Here is a 15,282-nt window from a genome sequence, read left to right as displayed (position 1 = left end):
AAACCATCAAATGGAAAAAAGACAGCATTTTCAGCAAATGGTGCTGGTTCAAGTGGAGGTCAACATGTAGAAGAATGCAGATCGATCCATGCTTATCACCCTGTACAAAGCTTAAGTCCAAGTGGATCAAGGACCTCCACATCAAACCAAATACACTCAAACTAATAGAAGAAAAACTAGGGAAGCATCTGGAACACATGGGCACTGGAAAAAATTTCCTGAACAAATCACCAATGGCTTATGCTCTAAGAACAAGAATCGACAAATGGGATCTCATAAAACTGCAAAGCTTCTGTAAGGCAAAGGACACTGTGGTTAGGACAAAACGGCAACCAACAGATTGGGAAAAGATCTTTACCAATCCTACAACCGATAGAGGCCTTATATCCAAAATATACAAAGAACTCAAGAAGTTAGACTTCAGGGAGACAAATAACCCTATTAAAAAATGGGGTTCAGAGCTAAACAAAGAATTCACAGCTGAGGAATGCCGAATGGCTGAGAAACACCTAAAGAAATGTTCAACATCTTTAGTCATAAGGGAAATGCAAATCAAAACAACCCTGAGATTTCACCTCACACCAGTGAGAATGGCTAAGATCAAAAACTCAGGTGACAGCAAATGCTGGTGAGGATGTGGAGAAAGAGGAACACTCCTCCATTATTGGTGGGATTGCAGACTGGTACAACCATTCTGGAAATCAGTCTGGAGGTTCCTCAGAAAATTGGACATTGAACTGCCTGAGGATCCAGCTATACCTCTCTTGGGCATATACCCAAAAGATGCCCCAACATATAAAAAAAGACACGTGCTCCACTATGTTCATAGCAGCCTTATTTATAATAGCCAGAAGCTGGAAAGAACCCAGATGTCCTTCAACAGAGGAATGGATACAGAAAATGTGGTACATCTACACAATGGAATATTACTCAGCTATCAAAAACAATGACTTTATGAAATTCGTAGGCAAATGGTTGGAACTGGAAAATATCATCCTGAGTGAGGTAACTCAATCACAGAAAAACACACATGCCATGCACTCATTGATAAGTGGCTATTAGCCCAAATGCTTGAATTACCCTAGATGCCTAGAACAAATGAAACTCAATACAGATGATCAAAATGTGAATGCTTCACTCCTTCTTTAAAAGGGGAACAAGAGTACCCTTGGCAGGGAATAGAGAGGCAAAGATTAAAACAGAGACAGAAGGAACACCCATTCAGAACCTGCCCCACATGTGGCCCATACATATACAGCCACCCAATTAGACAAGATGGATGAAGCAAAGAAGTGCAGACCGACAGGAGCCGGATGTAGATCTCTCCTGAGAGACACAGCCAGAATACAGCAAACACAGAGGCGAATGCCAGCAGCAACCACTGAACTGAGAACAGGACCCCCGTTGAAGGAATCAGAGAAAGAACTGGAAGAGCTCAAAGGGGCTCAAGACTCCATATGAACAACAATGACAAGCAACCAGAGCTTCCAGGGACTAAGCCACTACCTAAAGACTATACATGGACTGACCCTGGACTCTGACCCCATAGGTAGCAATGAATATCCTAGTAAGAGCACCAGTGGAAGGGGAAGCCCTGGGTCCTGCTAAGACTGAACCCCCAGTGAACTAGATTGTTGGGGGGAGGGCGGCAATGGGGGGGAGGATGGGGAGGGGAACACGCATAGGGAAGGGGAGGGGGAGGGCTTAGGGGGATGTTTGCCCGGAAACCGGGAAAGGGAATAACACTCGAAATGTAAATAAGAAATAAATTTAATAATAATAAAAAAAAGAAATGTAAATAAGAATATTCAAGTTAATAAAGAACAAAAAAAAAAAGAAAAAAAAAGAAATCAAATGGCAGTTATGTGTTTCCATCTTTTTTGAGGCCAGGAAACAAATGGTACTCAGAAGTATGACATACGAATCAGAAAGCCTCATACCTCTCTTCCTATAGGCTCATGAGCACAATAGCCTCATACCTCCCTTCCTATAGGCTCATGAGAGTGACAGTCTCATACCTCCCTTCCTATAGGCTCATGAGCGTGATAGCCTCATACCTCCCTTCCTATAGGTTCATGAGCACAATAGCCTCATACCTCCCTTCCTATAGGCTCATGAGCACGATGGCCTCATATCTCTCTTCCTATAGACTCATGAGAGTGATAGCCTCATACCTCCCTTCCTGTAGGCTCATGAGCGAGAGTTTGTGAGTACTTTGTTAGATGGGGTATTTGTCTGCTGGGAATAATGGTTACCTAAAACTCTTAGGATTGCAGATTAGAGATTTCTGATCTCAGACTATCCTACCATTTTTACCAAGGGAGAACCTATGTCTCTGAAAGCAGAACTGATTGTGTATACACCAATAGAAAGACGTGGAGAAGGTGTTTGGATTGAGAAGTCTGCTGCTTTTCTGTTACACTGCCTTGTACTTTACGGAATGAAGAGGTGACAAGTGACTACCACTGAGGCGTACAGTGATCTCTCTCTCTGTGTAATTTTATTGTGAAGTTAGCTTATATGAAGGGATTATGCTGATTGCTTGTGAAGGCCCATGAAGGTGATCACCAAAAAATAGGTAAAATTAGGAATGCGAAGATGAGTCCAAAGGCTTGGGATAAAGACCCTGTAAACTCTGAGGGCTTTGTATCTACCCTGAGGGCTTCACCAGTCACAATGAACTTCAAGGAAATCTAAGCTAGACACATCATTACATCATTACAAAGAAAATGATCACTTTTTATGAACACACCCCAAGAATCTATTAACGAATGGAAAAACATGCATAGACGTGTGGAAATTAAAATTGTTAAATTATGTAGTAGCTTTTACCACTACTTGTGAGGGCCGGTGAGGTAGTTCCGTGGGTAAAGATGGTGACGGCCAAGGCTGATGACCTGATTCTGATCCCTAGTTTTTTTTTTTTTTCTTTTCTTTTCTTTTTTTATCTTTATTGACTTGAGTATTTCTTATTTACATTTCGATTGTTATTCCCTTTCCCAGTTTCTGGGCAAACATCACCCTAACCCCTCCCCCTCCCCTTCCCTATGGGTGTTCCCCTCCCCATCCTCCCCCCATTGCTGCCCTTCCCCCAACAATCTAGTTCACTGGGGGTTCAGTCTTAGCAGGACCCAGGGCTTCCCCTTCCACTGGTGCTCTTACTAGGATATTCATTGCTACCTATGAGGTCAGAGTCCAGGGTCAGTCCATGTATAGTCTTTAGGTAGTGGCTTAGTCCCTGGAAGCTCTGGTTGCTTGGCATTGTTGTACATATGGGGTCTCGAGCCCCTTCAAGCTCTTCCAGTTCTTTCTCTGATTCCTTCAACGGGGGTCCTGTTCTCAGTTCAGTGGTTTGCTGCTGGCATTCACCTCTGTATTTGCTGTATTCTGGCTGTGTCTCTCAGGAGCGATCTACATCCGGCTCCTGTCGGTCTGCACTTCTTTGCTTCATCCATCTTGTCTAATTGGGTGGCTGTATAAGAATGGGCCACATGTGGGGCAGGCTCTGAATGGGTGTTCCTTCTGCCTCTGTTTTAAACTTTGCCTCCCTATTCCCTGCCAATGGTATTGATCCCTAGTTTTGATCTTCAGGGCCCACCGAAGAAAATAACTGGTTCTTGGTAATTCTCTTCCACACACATGCTATGGCACGTGTGTGCCACTACTCCACCCCCTCAAAGTAAACTAAAAATGTAAACTATGAGTATACTTTATAAATTAAAATTATCTTAGATTAACTGATTTAGGCGAATCTGTGAACTTTTCCTGTCGTGTGTTAGCATTCACTGAGACTAATGCAAAATTATTTTTATTTTTTAGCTCTTTTGAATTATAATTTTTGGGGATGGGATGTAGAAGATTGTGGTAGGGCACTTATGATTCTGATTTATAGTTGCAATTAGTTCATAAATGGTGAATACAGTTAAAATTTCCTCCAGAAAGATCTCTGCAAAATTGCTTTGTACTGTGTCCCACTGAACCCCCCACAGTGGCCTTTACCTATAGGACACATAGCTAAGAGCCCAACTGTTTGAAACGCTGGATGGTAGTGAATCTTCTATCTACTTTCCCCCTTGAGAGAGATATCTACAATAAAATTAAATTGTAGTTAGGCATAGCAAAGGGATAAGAACAATAAAATAAAATAAAATTATAGCCAAGCATAGTAAAGGGATAAGAACAAAAAATGTAACAATTATAATTTTCTATTATAAAAGTTACATGGATATATCCTCTCTCTCTCTCTCTCTCTCTCTCTCTCTCTCTCTCTCTCTTTCTCTCCTCTCTCTCAGTGTTGTTCTATGCACAGTAATGGGTGGATAGCATACACAATGAGTATTCCTTGGACAAAAAGGGAGATTCATGTCCCATGCAGAACAGAGCAGGATGACGTACGATGTCATCATGTTACTCTGAATGGCACACAGTTCAAATAGCTTATTCTAGAACTTTCCTCCTAATATTTCACACTATGACTGACTGGAAGCATGGACAGCGACACCGAGAGCGGAGGGGCTATTGGAAGGTGGCTCCCTCTTTCACTGAGCTCACTGTGATAGTCTCTCCTGACCCCATCTTGTTGGAACTTTGTGCTTCTTTGGTTGTAGTTTCCCTTGTAGATATTTTCATACTGGGCGGGCTCAAAACAAGTGAGAATTTTTTACTCACCGTCAAGGAAATGAAGATGTCAATTGTTAGCAGTAATGCGCGGCAGCACCCTTTGCTCTGTTTAATCACCTCGCACCCTTCGCTCTGTTTAATCACCTCGCAGCAGGCGAAGAGTATATAGCAGGGGATTTGTTATAGGCTGGATTGGATTCCTCCTCTCCTCTAAGAAGCTTTTTCTTGCGGACTATTGATTTTCAAAGAGACTGCACTTCACAGTTCTCCAGCGCTTGGGTGGTCCCTCTTCCAGCCCTTTGTTGAAATGTCTGCAGCTGCTGGCTAGAGCTGTGAAGTGGTCACTCTCACTCATGCCTCCCCAGGCCTCATTGAGCCTGTCCTTCCCTTGTTACTCTTGCAAAATGAGGGGTCCAGCCAGGAAAAAAGCAAGGCTAGGGCATGGTCTGTGAACGCACCATAGGTTCTGGGAAGCTGCAACACACAGCTCTTTTGTTGTTTTATTTCCTTCCGAATATGGAGAAATCCCACTCTAATTGAGTTAGCATCTTCATATGAATTAGGATCATTCTTTCATTCTGAGCTGTATCTCCTCTCCCGGTCAGCCAACCACATTTTACCACTTAGGAAACACTCCATTAGGATACAATGTATGCGCTTGATCTGATGTTTCGTTGTTACTTTTTGGAAGGCTGTTTCAAAATCACGGATTGATTTTTAAAGGGATAACATCTTAGAACCAGAAAGATAAGCCTAACCCCTTTAGCTAATTCCTAACTTTGACATGATGAAATTTCTTTAACCACAAGAGAACGAATGGTTGGTAGTTATGGGAGAGGGGAGGGAGAGGCCATCAGGGCAGTTTTGAAAGGGACCAAAGGCCTATCCTACAGAAAATCTGTTCATTTAGTTTTTTTATCCAGGATAACGATTTTGGCCCCTGGTCGACTGTCTTTAAGTTGGGCATATTTCACTCCTGGTTTTTAGATGAACACTTCCTAGATTTTTCTCATTCAGTACAATTTGGTTATATGCTTGCTTTGAGAGCCTTCATTATTTTAAAATGACATAATTAATGCTGTTTGTTATGTTAACTTGAACCTGGGAAGGGGGAACTTCAACTGAGAAGTTGCCGCCTCTGGATTGGCCTATGGGTTTGTTACGGTGGCATTTTTTTTTTTTTATTAACTTGAGTATTTCTTATATACATTTCGAGTGTTATTCCCTTTCCCGGTTTCCGGGCAAACATCCCCCTCCCCCCTCTCCTTTCTTATCGGTGTTCCCCTCCCAACCCTCCCCCCATTGCCGCCCTCCCCCCAACAGTCTAGTTCACTGGGGGTTCAGTCTTAGCAGGACCCAGGGCTTCCCCTTCCACTGGTGCTCTTACTAGGATATTCATTGCTACCTATGAGGTCAGAGTCCAGGGTCAGTCCATGTATAGTCTTTAGGTAGTGGCTTAGTCCCTGGAAGCTCTGGTTGCTTGACATTGTTGTACGTATGGGGTCTCGAGCTCCTTCAAGCTCTTCCAGTTCTTTCTCTGATTCCTTCAACGGGGGTCCCATTCTCAGTTCAGTGGTTTGCTGCTGGCATTCGCCTCTGTATTTGCTGTATTCTGGCTGTGTCTCTCAGGAGCGATCTACATCCGGCTCCTGTCGGCCTGCACTTCTTTGCTTCATCCATCTTGTCTAATTGGGTGGCTGTATATGTATGGGCCACATGTGGGGCAGGCTCTGAATGGGTGTTCCTTCAGTCTCTGTTTTAATCTTTGCCTCTCTATTTCCTGCCAAGGGTATTCTCGTTCCCCTTTTAAAGAAGGAGTGAAGCATTCACATTTTGATCATCTGTCTTGAGTTTCATTTGTTCTAGGCATCTAGGGTAATTCAAGCATTTGGCATTTTTTTAAGTGTCAAATGCTAATTGGTTACTGTGGGCGGGTCTACCCCCCAGGTGATGCGACTGGGCTTTATAAATAAGGTAGCTGACCTTAAGCAAAGAGCAAGTCAGAAAGGAGGGTTCACTTCCATGGCCTCTGCTTCAGTTCCTGGGTCCAAAATTCTGTCCTACTTGCCTCAGTGAGACTGAGACCTGGAAGTCTATGGCGAATAAAGCCTTTTCCTTAGCTGGTTTGGTCAACAACCGGGAATTAAATTAGGATACATCATGATCCTCTACTCCTAACATACTTAGGGGTTTATTATATAGGGAAGTTGAATTTTGTTAAAAGTTTTCTCATGGTATCTGTTGAATAGTTATGTGAATTATGACCTTTTATTTTTTAGAGATTTATTTATTATAATATTTATATGAGTACACTGTAGCCGTTTTCAGACACACCAGAAGAGGGCATCAGATCCCATTACAGATGGTTGTGAGCCACCATGTGGTTGCTGGGAATTGAACTCAGGACCTCTGGAAGAGCAGTCAGTGCTCTCAACCTCTGAGCCATCTCTTCAGCCCAGAATTTTGTCCTTTCTTTTGTTTCTGTGCCACACGACATTTACTGATGTATATACTTTGAGGCATCTTTGCATTCCTGGAGTGAAATCAAAATCAATTTGATTTCATGATGCATGATTTTTACTTTTTTCATTTTTATATTTAATTTTTAAAAAAAAATTAGATAATGCTTTACTCTGTAGCCCAGGCTAGCCTCAAGTCAAATGTACAATTCTTTTGTTTATGCCTCCTGGGAGCTAAATTTGCACAGAATGTATGGCATTTTGACATATTGATCCAATTTGCATGTATTTTGTTGAAGATCTTGAATCTCTGTTTATCAGATACTGTCTACAGTTTTACCTTTCTCCCCTTCTCCTTCTCTCCATTTTCTTTCCTCCTCCCTCCTCCCTCCTCCCTCCTTCCTCCTCCCTCCTCCCTCCTCTTTTCTTTCCTCCTCTGCTGTCTATTCCAGTTTCTCTTTTTTCATCTCCTCTTCTCTTTTCCTTACTTTGTTCAGGCATCAAGATAATATTTTCTTCCTTTGAGTTTGGAAGCATTCCTTTCCTATTTTATGGAATAGTTTTAGGAACGTTGGTACTGGTTTCCTTTTGCTTTAGTAAAACTCAGCAGTGTACCTGCGCAGCCCTGCACTTCTGTCAGCTGGGAGATTCATGACTGCACCCTACTTCTTACTGACTGTTTAGGAATTTTAGGTTCTCTTATAGGCAGACTATATAAGACTAGAAATTTGTCAATTCTAGATTTTTTAATTTACTGGAGTATACATTTCAAAGCAATCCCTAAGAAACTCTTGGATTTCGGTAGTTTTAAGCCCCCCTCCATTTGTTTGTAATTCTATTAACTTTATCTTCTGTCTTTCTCTTCTTAGCTGGCTTTTTAATTGTCTTGACAAGACCAAAGATATTGTAAAGAGGGTCTTCCCTTTCACTACCGGACTGTTGAGAAAATGGACTCTAAGGGTTTGGAATTTCCCTGGGAGAAGGGAAATGAGCTCGTAGTAGTTGTGACAGGATGCGTAAGACAGATGACATTCCAGTGTAGATAGGGGAGGTGGGCACAAAGCCCCACCCCAGCTAAGAAGCTATTGGCAGGTGATAGTGACTGGGAGAAGGATCATCAGCTTCTTTGAAGAGTGTAGTGCCTCGTAGGTCGACCATGCTTCAGTGTACCAAGAGCATACATGCTGCACAAACTGGGCTTAATGGGTTAAAAAGAAAAGAGGATACAAAGTGTGGTATGTAGGACAGGGGAGTGGATCTTGGTGAAATTGAGGGATGGGGCTAATAGGATCAAAACACACCATATGAACGTCTCAAAGAGCAAGAGAGAAGAATAGTAATAGTAACGATGATGATGATGATGATGATGATGATGACGACGACGACGATGATGATGATGACGATGATAAATCATCCATCTGGCCAGACATGGTAGCTCCAAACCATTAGCTTTTGAAAGTCTGAGGCCAGAGGATCCCTTGAGCTCAGCACTTACAGTATGAGGATCATAGAAAGACTATGTCTTTGAAACAAGGTACTTATTCAGGAGAAAAGACATAAGCAGAATATAGAAATATACACGGCTGGAGAGATGGCTTAGCCATGGCCAGGCATGAGAACCTAATGTTGGATCACCGCTACCCACAGAAAACTGGCCTGCACCTGTAAGTGCAGTGCTGGGGAGTGAAGACAGTTGGGTCCTGGAGGCTTGTTGAGCAGGCAGCCTACCCAACTTGGTGGTGGTTTGGAGTTCCTGACCCCCAAAATAAAGGGCAGAGTGATTGATGTAGATACCCGGCATTGACTTCTGGTCTTCCCATATGCCATGCAGACAAGTACCCTTATCCTCATATAAATGAAACATACAAGTGCCATACTAATATGTGCTTCTATACACATATGTAAAAATGTAGATCCCAAATATTATATTTTTTTGCTTTGAAAGTTGATGACTGAGTCAATAATTGAAGGAGTTGTGAAGATCTTCAGATAATAGAAAGAAAATATCTTTTTTTAAATTTTTTTTTATTAACTTGAGTATTTCTTATTTACATTTCGAATGTATTTACATTTCCCTTTCCCGGTTTCCGGGCAAACATCTCCCTAATCCCTCCCCCTCCCCTTCTTTATGGGTGTTCCCCTCCCCACCCTCCCCCCAACAATCACGTTCACTGGGGGTTCAGTCTTAGCAGGACCCAGGGCTTCCCCTTCCACTGGTGCTCTTACTAGGATATTCATTGCTACCTATGAGGTCAGAGTCCAGGGTCAGTCCATGTATAGTCTTTAGGTAGTGGCTTAGTCCCTGGAAGCTCTGATTGCTTGGCATTGTTGTTCATAAGGGGTCTCGAGCCCCTTCAAGCTCTTCCAGTTCTTTCTCTGATTCCTTCAACAGGGGTCCTATTCTCAGTTCAGTGGTTTGCTGCTGGCATTCGCCTCTGTATTTGCTGTATTCTGGCTGTGTCTCTCAGGAGCGATCTACATCCGGCTCCTGTCAGCCTGCACTTCTTTGCTTCATCCATCTTGTCTAATTGGGTGGCTGTATATGTATGGGCCACATGTGGGGCAGGCTCTGAATGGGTGTTCCTTCTGTCTCTGTTTTAATCTTTGCCTCTCTATTCCCTTCCAAGGGTATTCTTGTTCCCCATTTTAAAGAAGGAGTGAAGCATTCACATTTTGATCATCTGTCTTGAGTTTCATGTGTTCTATGCATCTAGGGTAATTCAAGCATTTGGGCTAATAGCCACTTATCAATGAGTGCATGGCATGTGTGTTTTTCTGTGATTGGGTTACCTCACTCAGGATGATATTTTCCAGTTCCAAACATTTGTCTATGAATTTCATAAAGCCATTGTTTTTGATAGCTGAGTAGTATTCCATTGTGTAGATGTACCACATTTTCTGTATCCATTCCTCTGTTGAAGGGCATCTGGATTCTTTCCAGCTTCTGGCTATTATAAATAAGGCTGCTATGAACATAGTGGAGCACGTGTCTCTTTTATATGTTGGGGCATCTTGTGGGTATATGCCCAAGAGAGGTATAGCTGGATCCTCAGGTAGTTCAATGTCCAATTTTCTGAGGAACCTCCAGACTGATTTCCAGGATGGTTTTACCAGTCTGCAATCGCATCAACAATGGAGGAGTGTTCCTCTTGAAAGAAAATATCTTTAAAAAGAGGTTAGATGCCTGTTAGAGGAGAAACTTGCCTCTCAAGAAGAGACTTCATAGGATGTAGAGAACTTACCAGACCACCTTGCATGACAGACCAGAGCTGATAAAACGGTGGGCCAGTGATAGGCAAGACTGCACCGTGAGCAGCATTGCCCAAACCTCATGCTAGTTTCCTAAGGATGAGCTTGGGTGGGGGCACTGGACATTTTCTGAAGTGGCCACGTCGAATAGAGACTCTTCCTCTTATTATCCTGCTAGTTATATGTTTAATTGACATATTGAAGACCAATGGCCAAACCTAGCTCGTTAAGCCAGGGTCCAGGCTTTGGCCTTAAACCTATTTAAGAGTTTGTTGATCTTGTTTACCTTCCCAAAGAAACTACTTTGTTTAGTGACTCCTTTATCACCACTTTAGGCTTCATTTAACTAATTTTAGTTCAGATATTTGTTATTTCTTTCCATTTCCCCCACAGGTTTGGTTTGTGCTTATATTTGCGAGAGTCCAACATGCGTAATTAGTCATTTGAAATCTCGCCCAACTCTTAGCCAATTGCCTTTGCTCCATCCCACAGAATCTGATATCCTGTGTATCCATGTTTGTTGCTGTGAAATTGTAAAAGATGTTGTCTTTATCCCGCACTTGATCCTGCACTGTAGCACCCCAAGATATCTGGTAGACATCTTCATCTCAGTCAGCAAAGCCTCTCACCCGCTTTGCTCCTTCCCATATCACACTGCCGATGGCCAGTCTCCAAGCAATCTCTTTACCCATCTAGTTCCCAAGGCAGGTTGCCACCATGCCAGACATATACATCCCAATTTTGTGGCAGCCTAGTGTCTGCAGCCACCATACACTCTCTTGAGTTCAATTAAATCACCACATGATACAGAAAATGTGGTACATCTACACAATGGAATACTACTCTGCTATCAAAAACAATGACTTCATGAAATTCATAGGCAAATGGATGGAACTGGAAAATATCATCCTGAGTGAGGTAACCCAATCACACAAAAGCACACATGGTATGCACTCATTGATAAGTGGCTATTAGCCCAAATGCTTGAATTACCCTAGATGCACAGAACACATGAAACTCAAGAAGGATGATCAAAATGCGAATGCTTCACTCCTTCTTTAAAAGGGGAACAAGAATACCCTTGGGAGGGAATAGAGAGGCAAAGTTTAGAACAGACACAGAAGGAACACCCATTCAGAGCCTGCCCCACATGTGGCCCATACATATACAGCCACCCAATTAGACAAGATGGATGAAGCAAAGAAGTGCAGGCTGACAGGAACCGGATGTAGATCTCTCCTGAGAGACACAGTTAAAATATGGCAAATACATAGGCGAATGCCAGCAGCAAACCACTGAACTGAGAATAGGACCCCTGTTGAAGGAATCAGAGAAAGGACTGAAAGAGCTTGAAGGGGCTCGAGACCCCATATGAACAACAATGCCAACCAACCAGAGCTTCCAGGGACTAAGTCACTACCGAAAGACTATACATGGACTGACCCTGGGCTCCAACTGCATAGGTAGCAATGAATAGCCTAGTAAGAGCACCAGTGGAAGGGGAAGCCCTTGGTCCTGCCAAGACTGAACCCCCAGTGAACATGATTGTTGGGGGAGGGTGGTAATGGGACGAGAGAAGGGGAGGGGTAGGGGTTAGGGGGATGTTGGCCTGGAAACTGGAAAAGGTAATAACAATTGAAATGTAAATAAGAAATACTCAAGTTAATAAAAATGGAGAAAAAAAATCACCACATGAAAGAACACAGAATGCAATAACCTCTGATCCAATTGATAATGTATAATTTCCTACCTAGACATACAAAGCTCTGTACACATCCATCCCTTAAGAATATTCATAACAACCTGTAAATGTGTGGAGAGGAACCTTAACATCCGCCTCCATGTTCTCTCGGTTGCTTCTCTCTCCTCCTTGCTCCGGTCTCTTCCTTCTTTCTACAACTTTTCTCCTGCCCATCCTCTTTCTTGTCCAATGACAGCCCTCGTTCTATCTTGTACTCACCTTCACCTGCATAATGATATCATCCTGCACATGTTCCTGTCATTCTAAGCAATTTTAAATTTCCACAATTTCTTCCCATCTGAACTATTCACCTCTCACACTGTTTTCAGTTATACCGTTTGCAGTTGATGTATGCAGGGCCAAACTCTGAGTAGCCTTTAAGCATCCGTGTGCCCAGGACCAGTTTGCTTAAAAAGAAAGCCAAAAGCTAGACTCAGTTCTGCCATCTTGGATGGAAGGGCACTGATTCAGTGATCTCTCCTGCCTCTGGATCCTTTTCAACTTCACATACTTAGCCAAAGTTTCAAGGTTCTGGAGCACCTGGACCCTTACTTCTCATCTCCAGAAGACCCCTGTCTAATTACAGAGGTCTTGTCCTTACTATGGTGTGTGGTGACAGCAAATCATTTTACAACAGACTTCCTTTTATAACATTTGTTTTTTTTATATACTAGTTTTATGTGTGTGGTGTGTGTTTCTGTGTGTGTGTGTGTGTGTGTGTGTGGTGTGTGTTTGTGTGTGTGTATGTGTGTGTATTGTTCATGTGGAGGCCCGAAGACAACTGGCAGGAGTTTGTTCTCTTCTTCTACTGGGGATCAAAGACACATCATGGGACTTGGTGACAAGCCCTTTTACTGGTTGAGACATCTTAGTGGCTCTGTAACCAATCTTGAACTTCTGTGCCATGGAAGGCACTAGGTATTTTTGGAGAGTTACAGAGTTAAGATGTGATCATCATATTGGGTGTGTGGGTGAGTCTATGTCATAGAGGCAAGCATTTTGCAGAATTGAAGAGATTGGAGCTTTTACTTTGTAGCAATGGCCTATTATGTTTTTTAAAAACGCAGCAGATGACTCCAATAGATGATTCATACTTTCTTCATTATTTGAATACTGAGGCAATAAAGGTTGTTAGAATTTCATCCATTCACTTAAAGTTGTTAATGGGTTTGTGCAAAGTCAGGTTAGAGTCTAAGCTCAGGAACCTCCCCACTCCCACCCCTTCCACCAAATAAAACTCTGTGTATGGATTGAGCATTTCAAATAAAGTTCAAGGCTATGTTCTGTAGTTTTCTACACACACTGCCAGTTTTGTATAGCCAATTATCTATGGTGACATGTTTAGCAGGAAGTGCACAGTTTGTTTGTTTGCTTGCTTGCTTATTTATTTATTTATTTATTTATTTATTTATTTATTTATTCCAGCTCAAATAAAGGTCTTGGGAACTATATACTATTTCTGTATACAGATGGTTGGGAGGAAGCTCTTATTTTCTAGCCTTGGACTTTGTTCTGGTCTTCTCAAGAAGTTAATGTTTCTTCCCACTTGTGTTTCTAGATCGTGGTGATAAATGCCCGTAAACTCATGGATAACACCAGGCCGATGAGATGAGGAACAGCCCTTATGGACAGGTGGGTGGGTCATTCCTTATGTTACTTATCCATCTGTCAGGTCAGAAGCACACTCAAGGTCTTGGCAGATGAATACGCGATAGGCATTTACGCACGCACACAGGAGCTTGCTTCTCACTGCCAAGCGTGCTTTGTCCACGTAAGTAGGTTTTTATGTCCAGGGACATGGCCTTGGTTCTGGGACCAAGGGAGATAATGGGCAAGTATTTCTGCTGAAAATAAAGAACAAAGGGGCTATTGTTTTTATCACTGTACGTAGGGTGATAAATGACAATGAATAGGCTTTTTTTTTTTCTGGCTGTTTCTGACCATCAAACTTTTTATGTGCTCAAATACTTTCTCTGTTCTTCTCTATTGATTCACAGCCTTGAGGTATAAATCAACGGACGTTTGTATGGTGAAAGACAGTCCCGAATGGACTCATAGCATCCCGTAATATCATTGCCAAATATGGTTTCTCCTATTTTCTGTTTATCCCACAAGATGGAGGAAGAGAAATGCATGCCTTATTAGATAACTGAGTTCTGAAAATGGTTCTATTTGTCTTGTGATAGCAATTCAGAGTTAGAGGCTGGTTTTCTTGAAAATGACTGGGCGGAAATGTCTAAAGCATACCATCATTAAAATTTACATATATGCACTGTATATAAACACAAAATATTTAACCAGCTATCTCCCCTCTTGTTCCTAGAATTTAAGACTTTAGGACTAGATTTTTGTGTGTAATATTTTTCTTCTCTTATTGAAAATATATTCTTTCAGCTCCATGGTGCCATGGTTAGCACTCCAGATTTTGAAAATATATTTTTTCCACAAAGTATATTCGGATTATGGTTTTCCTCCCTTGTATCCTCCCAGATCCTCCCTATATCTCCTCTCATCTAAACTTATACTCTTCTCAGTAGGCACCTGAAAAAAATAATAATAAATAAAATAACACAAAACAACAAAACAAAACAGGATAAAGCAAACAGAAGGAAAAGAATCAACAAAGACACTATTTACATAAACACGGAAAAACCGTTTTGAAATACTTTAAATTAAGCACCTCTGGCTAAAGCATGGGTCACATTATATAGAGTAAAGCAAACGACTCAATATAATGGGATCAGGTCATCCCATAATATGATGAGTTATATTGTATAATATTAACTTTCATTGGAGTTTCTGTTGCCATCCCAGATATTTGTTACTCATCTCAAAATGCTGCCCATCACACAAAGAGTGTCATGGTCTGTATTCATGAGTTCATAATCAGTTCACCATACTAGGAATTTGTGATAGATAATAAATACCAGCTATCAACAGACACTGAATTGTGTAAAGTTGACTAGATATTGACTGGGCTAGATATGTATTAACACAAAGGACACATACCATGGATGAGCAGACTGGAGTTCATGCTTGGAGGCTCTGAACCACACAATCTTGAGCTTACTACTTGTTGACTATGGGTCAGTACCAAGACTGATTGATACTTTCTTACAGGCACATGTGGTGGAGTGGACTGTCCTCCTGTTCAGATAGTTTAGTGCATGTTCATGTTGCCTTTGTGATAGGAACCACCAAAGACTATGGTGC

At 42.0% G+C, this 15,282-nt stretch overlaps 1 long non-coding RNA gene across 3 annotated transcripts in view; it reads left to right on the top strand.

The window, feature by feature from the left end:
* Nucleotides 1–15,282, top strand: part of LOC148002831 (uncharacterized) — a 134,643-nt gene that overhangs the window by 95,768 nt on the left and 23,593 nt on the right. For all 3 annotated transcript variants that reach the window (XR_015631206.1, XR_015631205.1, XR_015631204.1), the window contains exon 2: nucleotides 13,628–13,701. This is a non-coding gene — a long non-coding RNA (uncharacterized LOC148002831). The remainder of the gene's footprint in view (nucleotides 1–13,627; nucleotides 13,702–15,282) is intronic.

This window comes from Rattus norvegicus, chromosome 10 (assembly GCF_021556685.1).
Source record: "Rattus norvegicus strain SHRSP/BbbUtx chromosome 10, alternate assembly SHRSP_T2T, whole genome shotgun sequence".
Taxonomy (NCBI): domain Eukaryota; kingdom Metazoa; phylum Chordata; class Mammalia; order Rodentia; family Muridae; genus Rattus; species Rattus norvegicus.
This window is presented reverse-complemented; position numbering and strand designations above follow the sequence as displayed.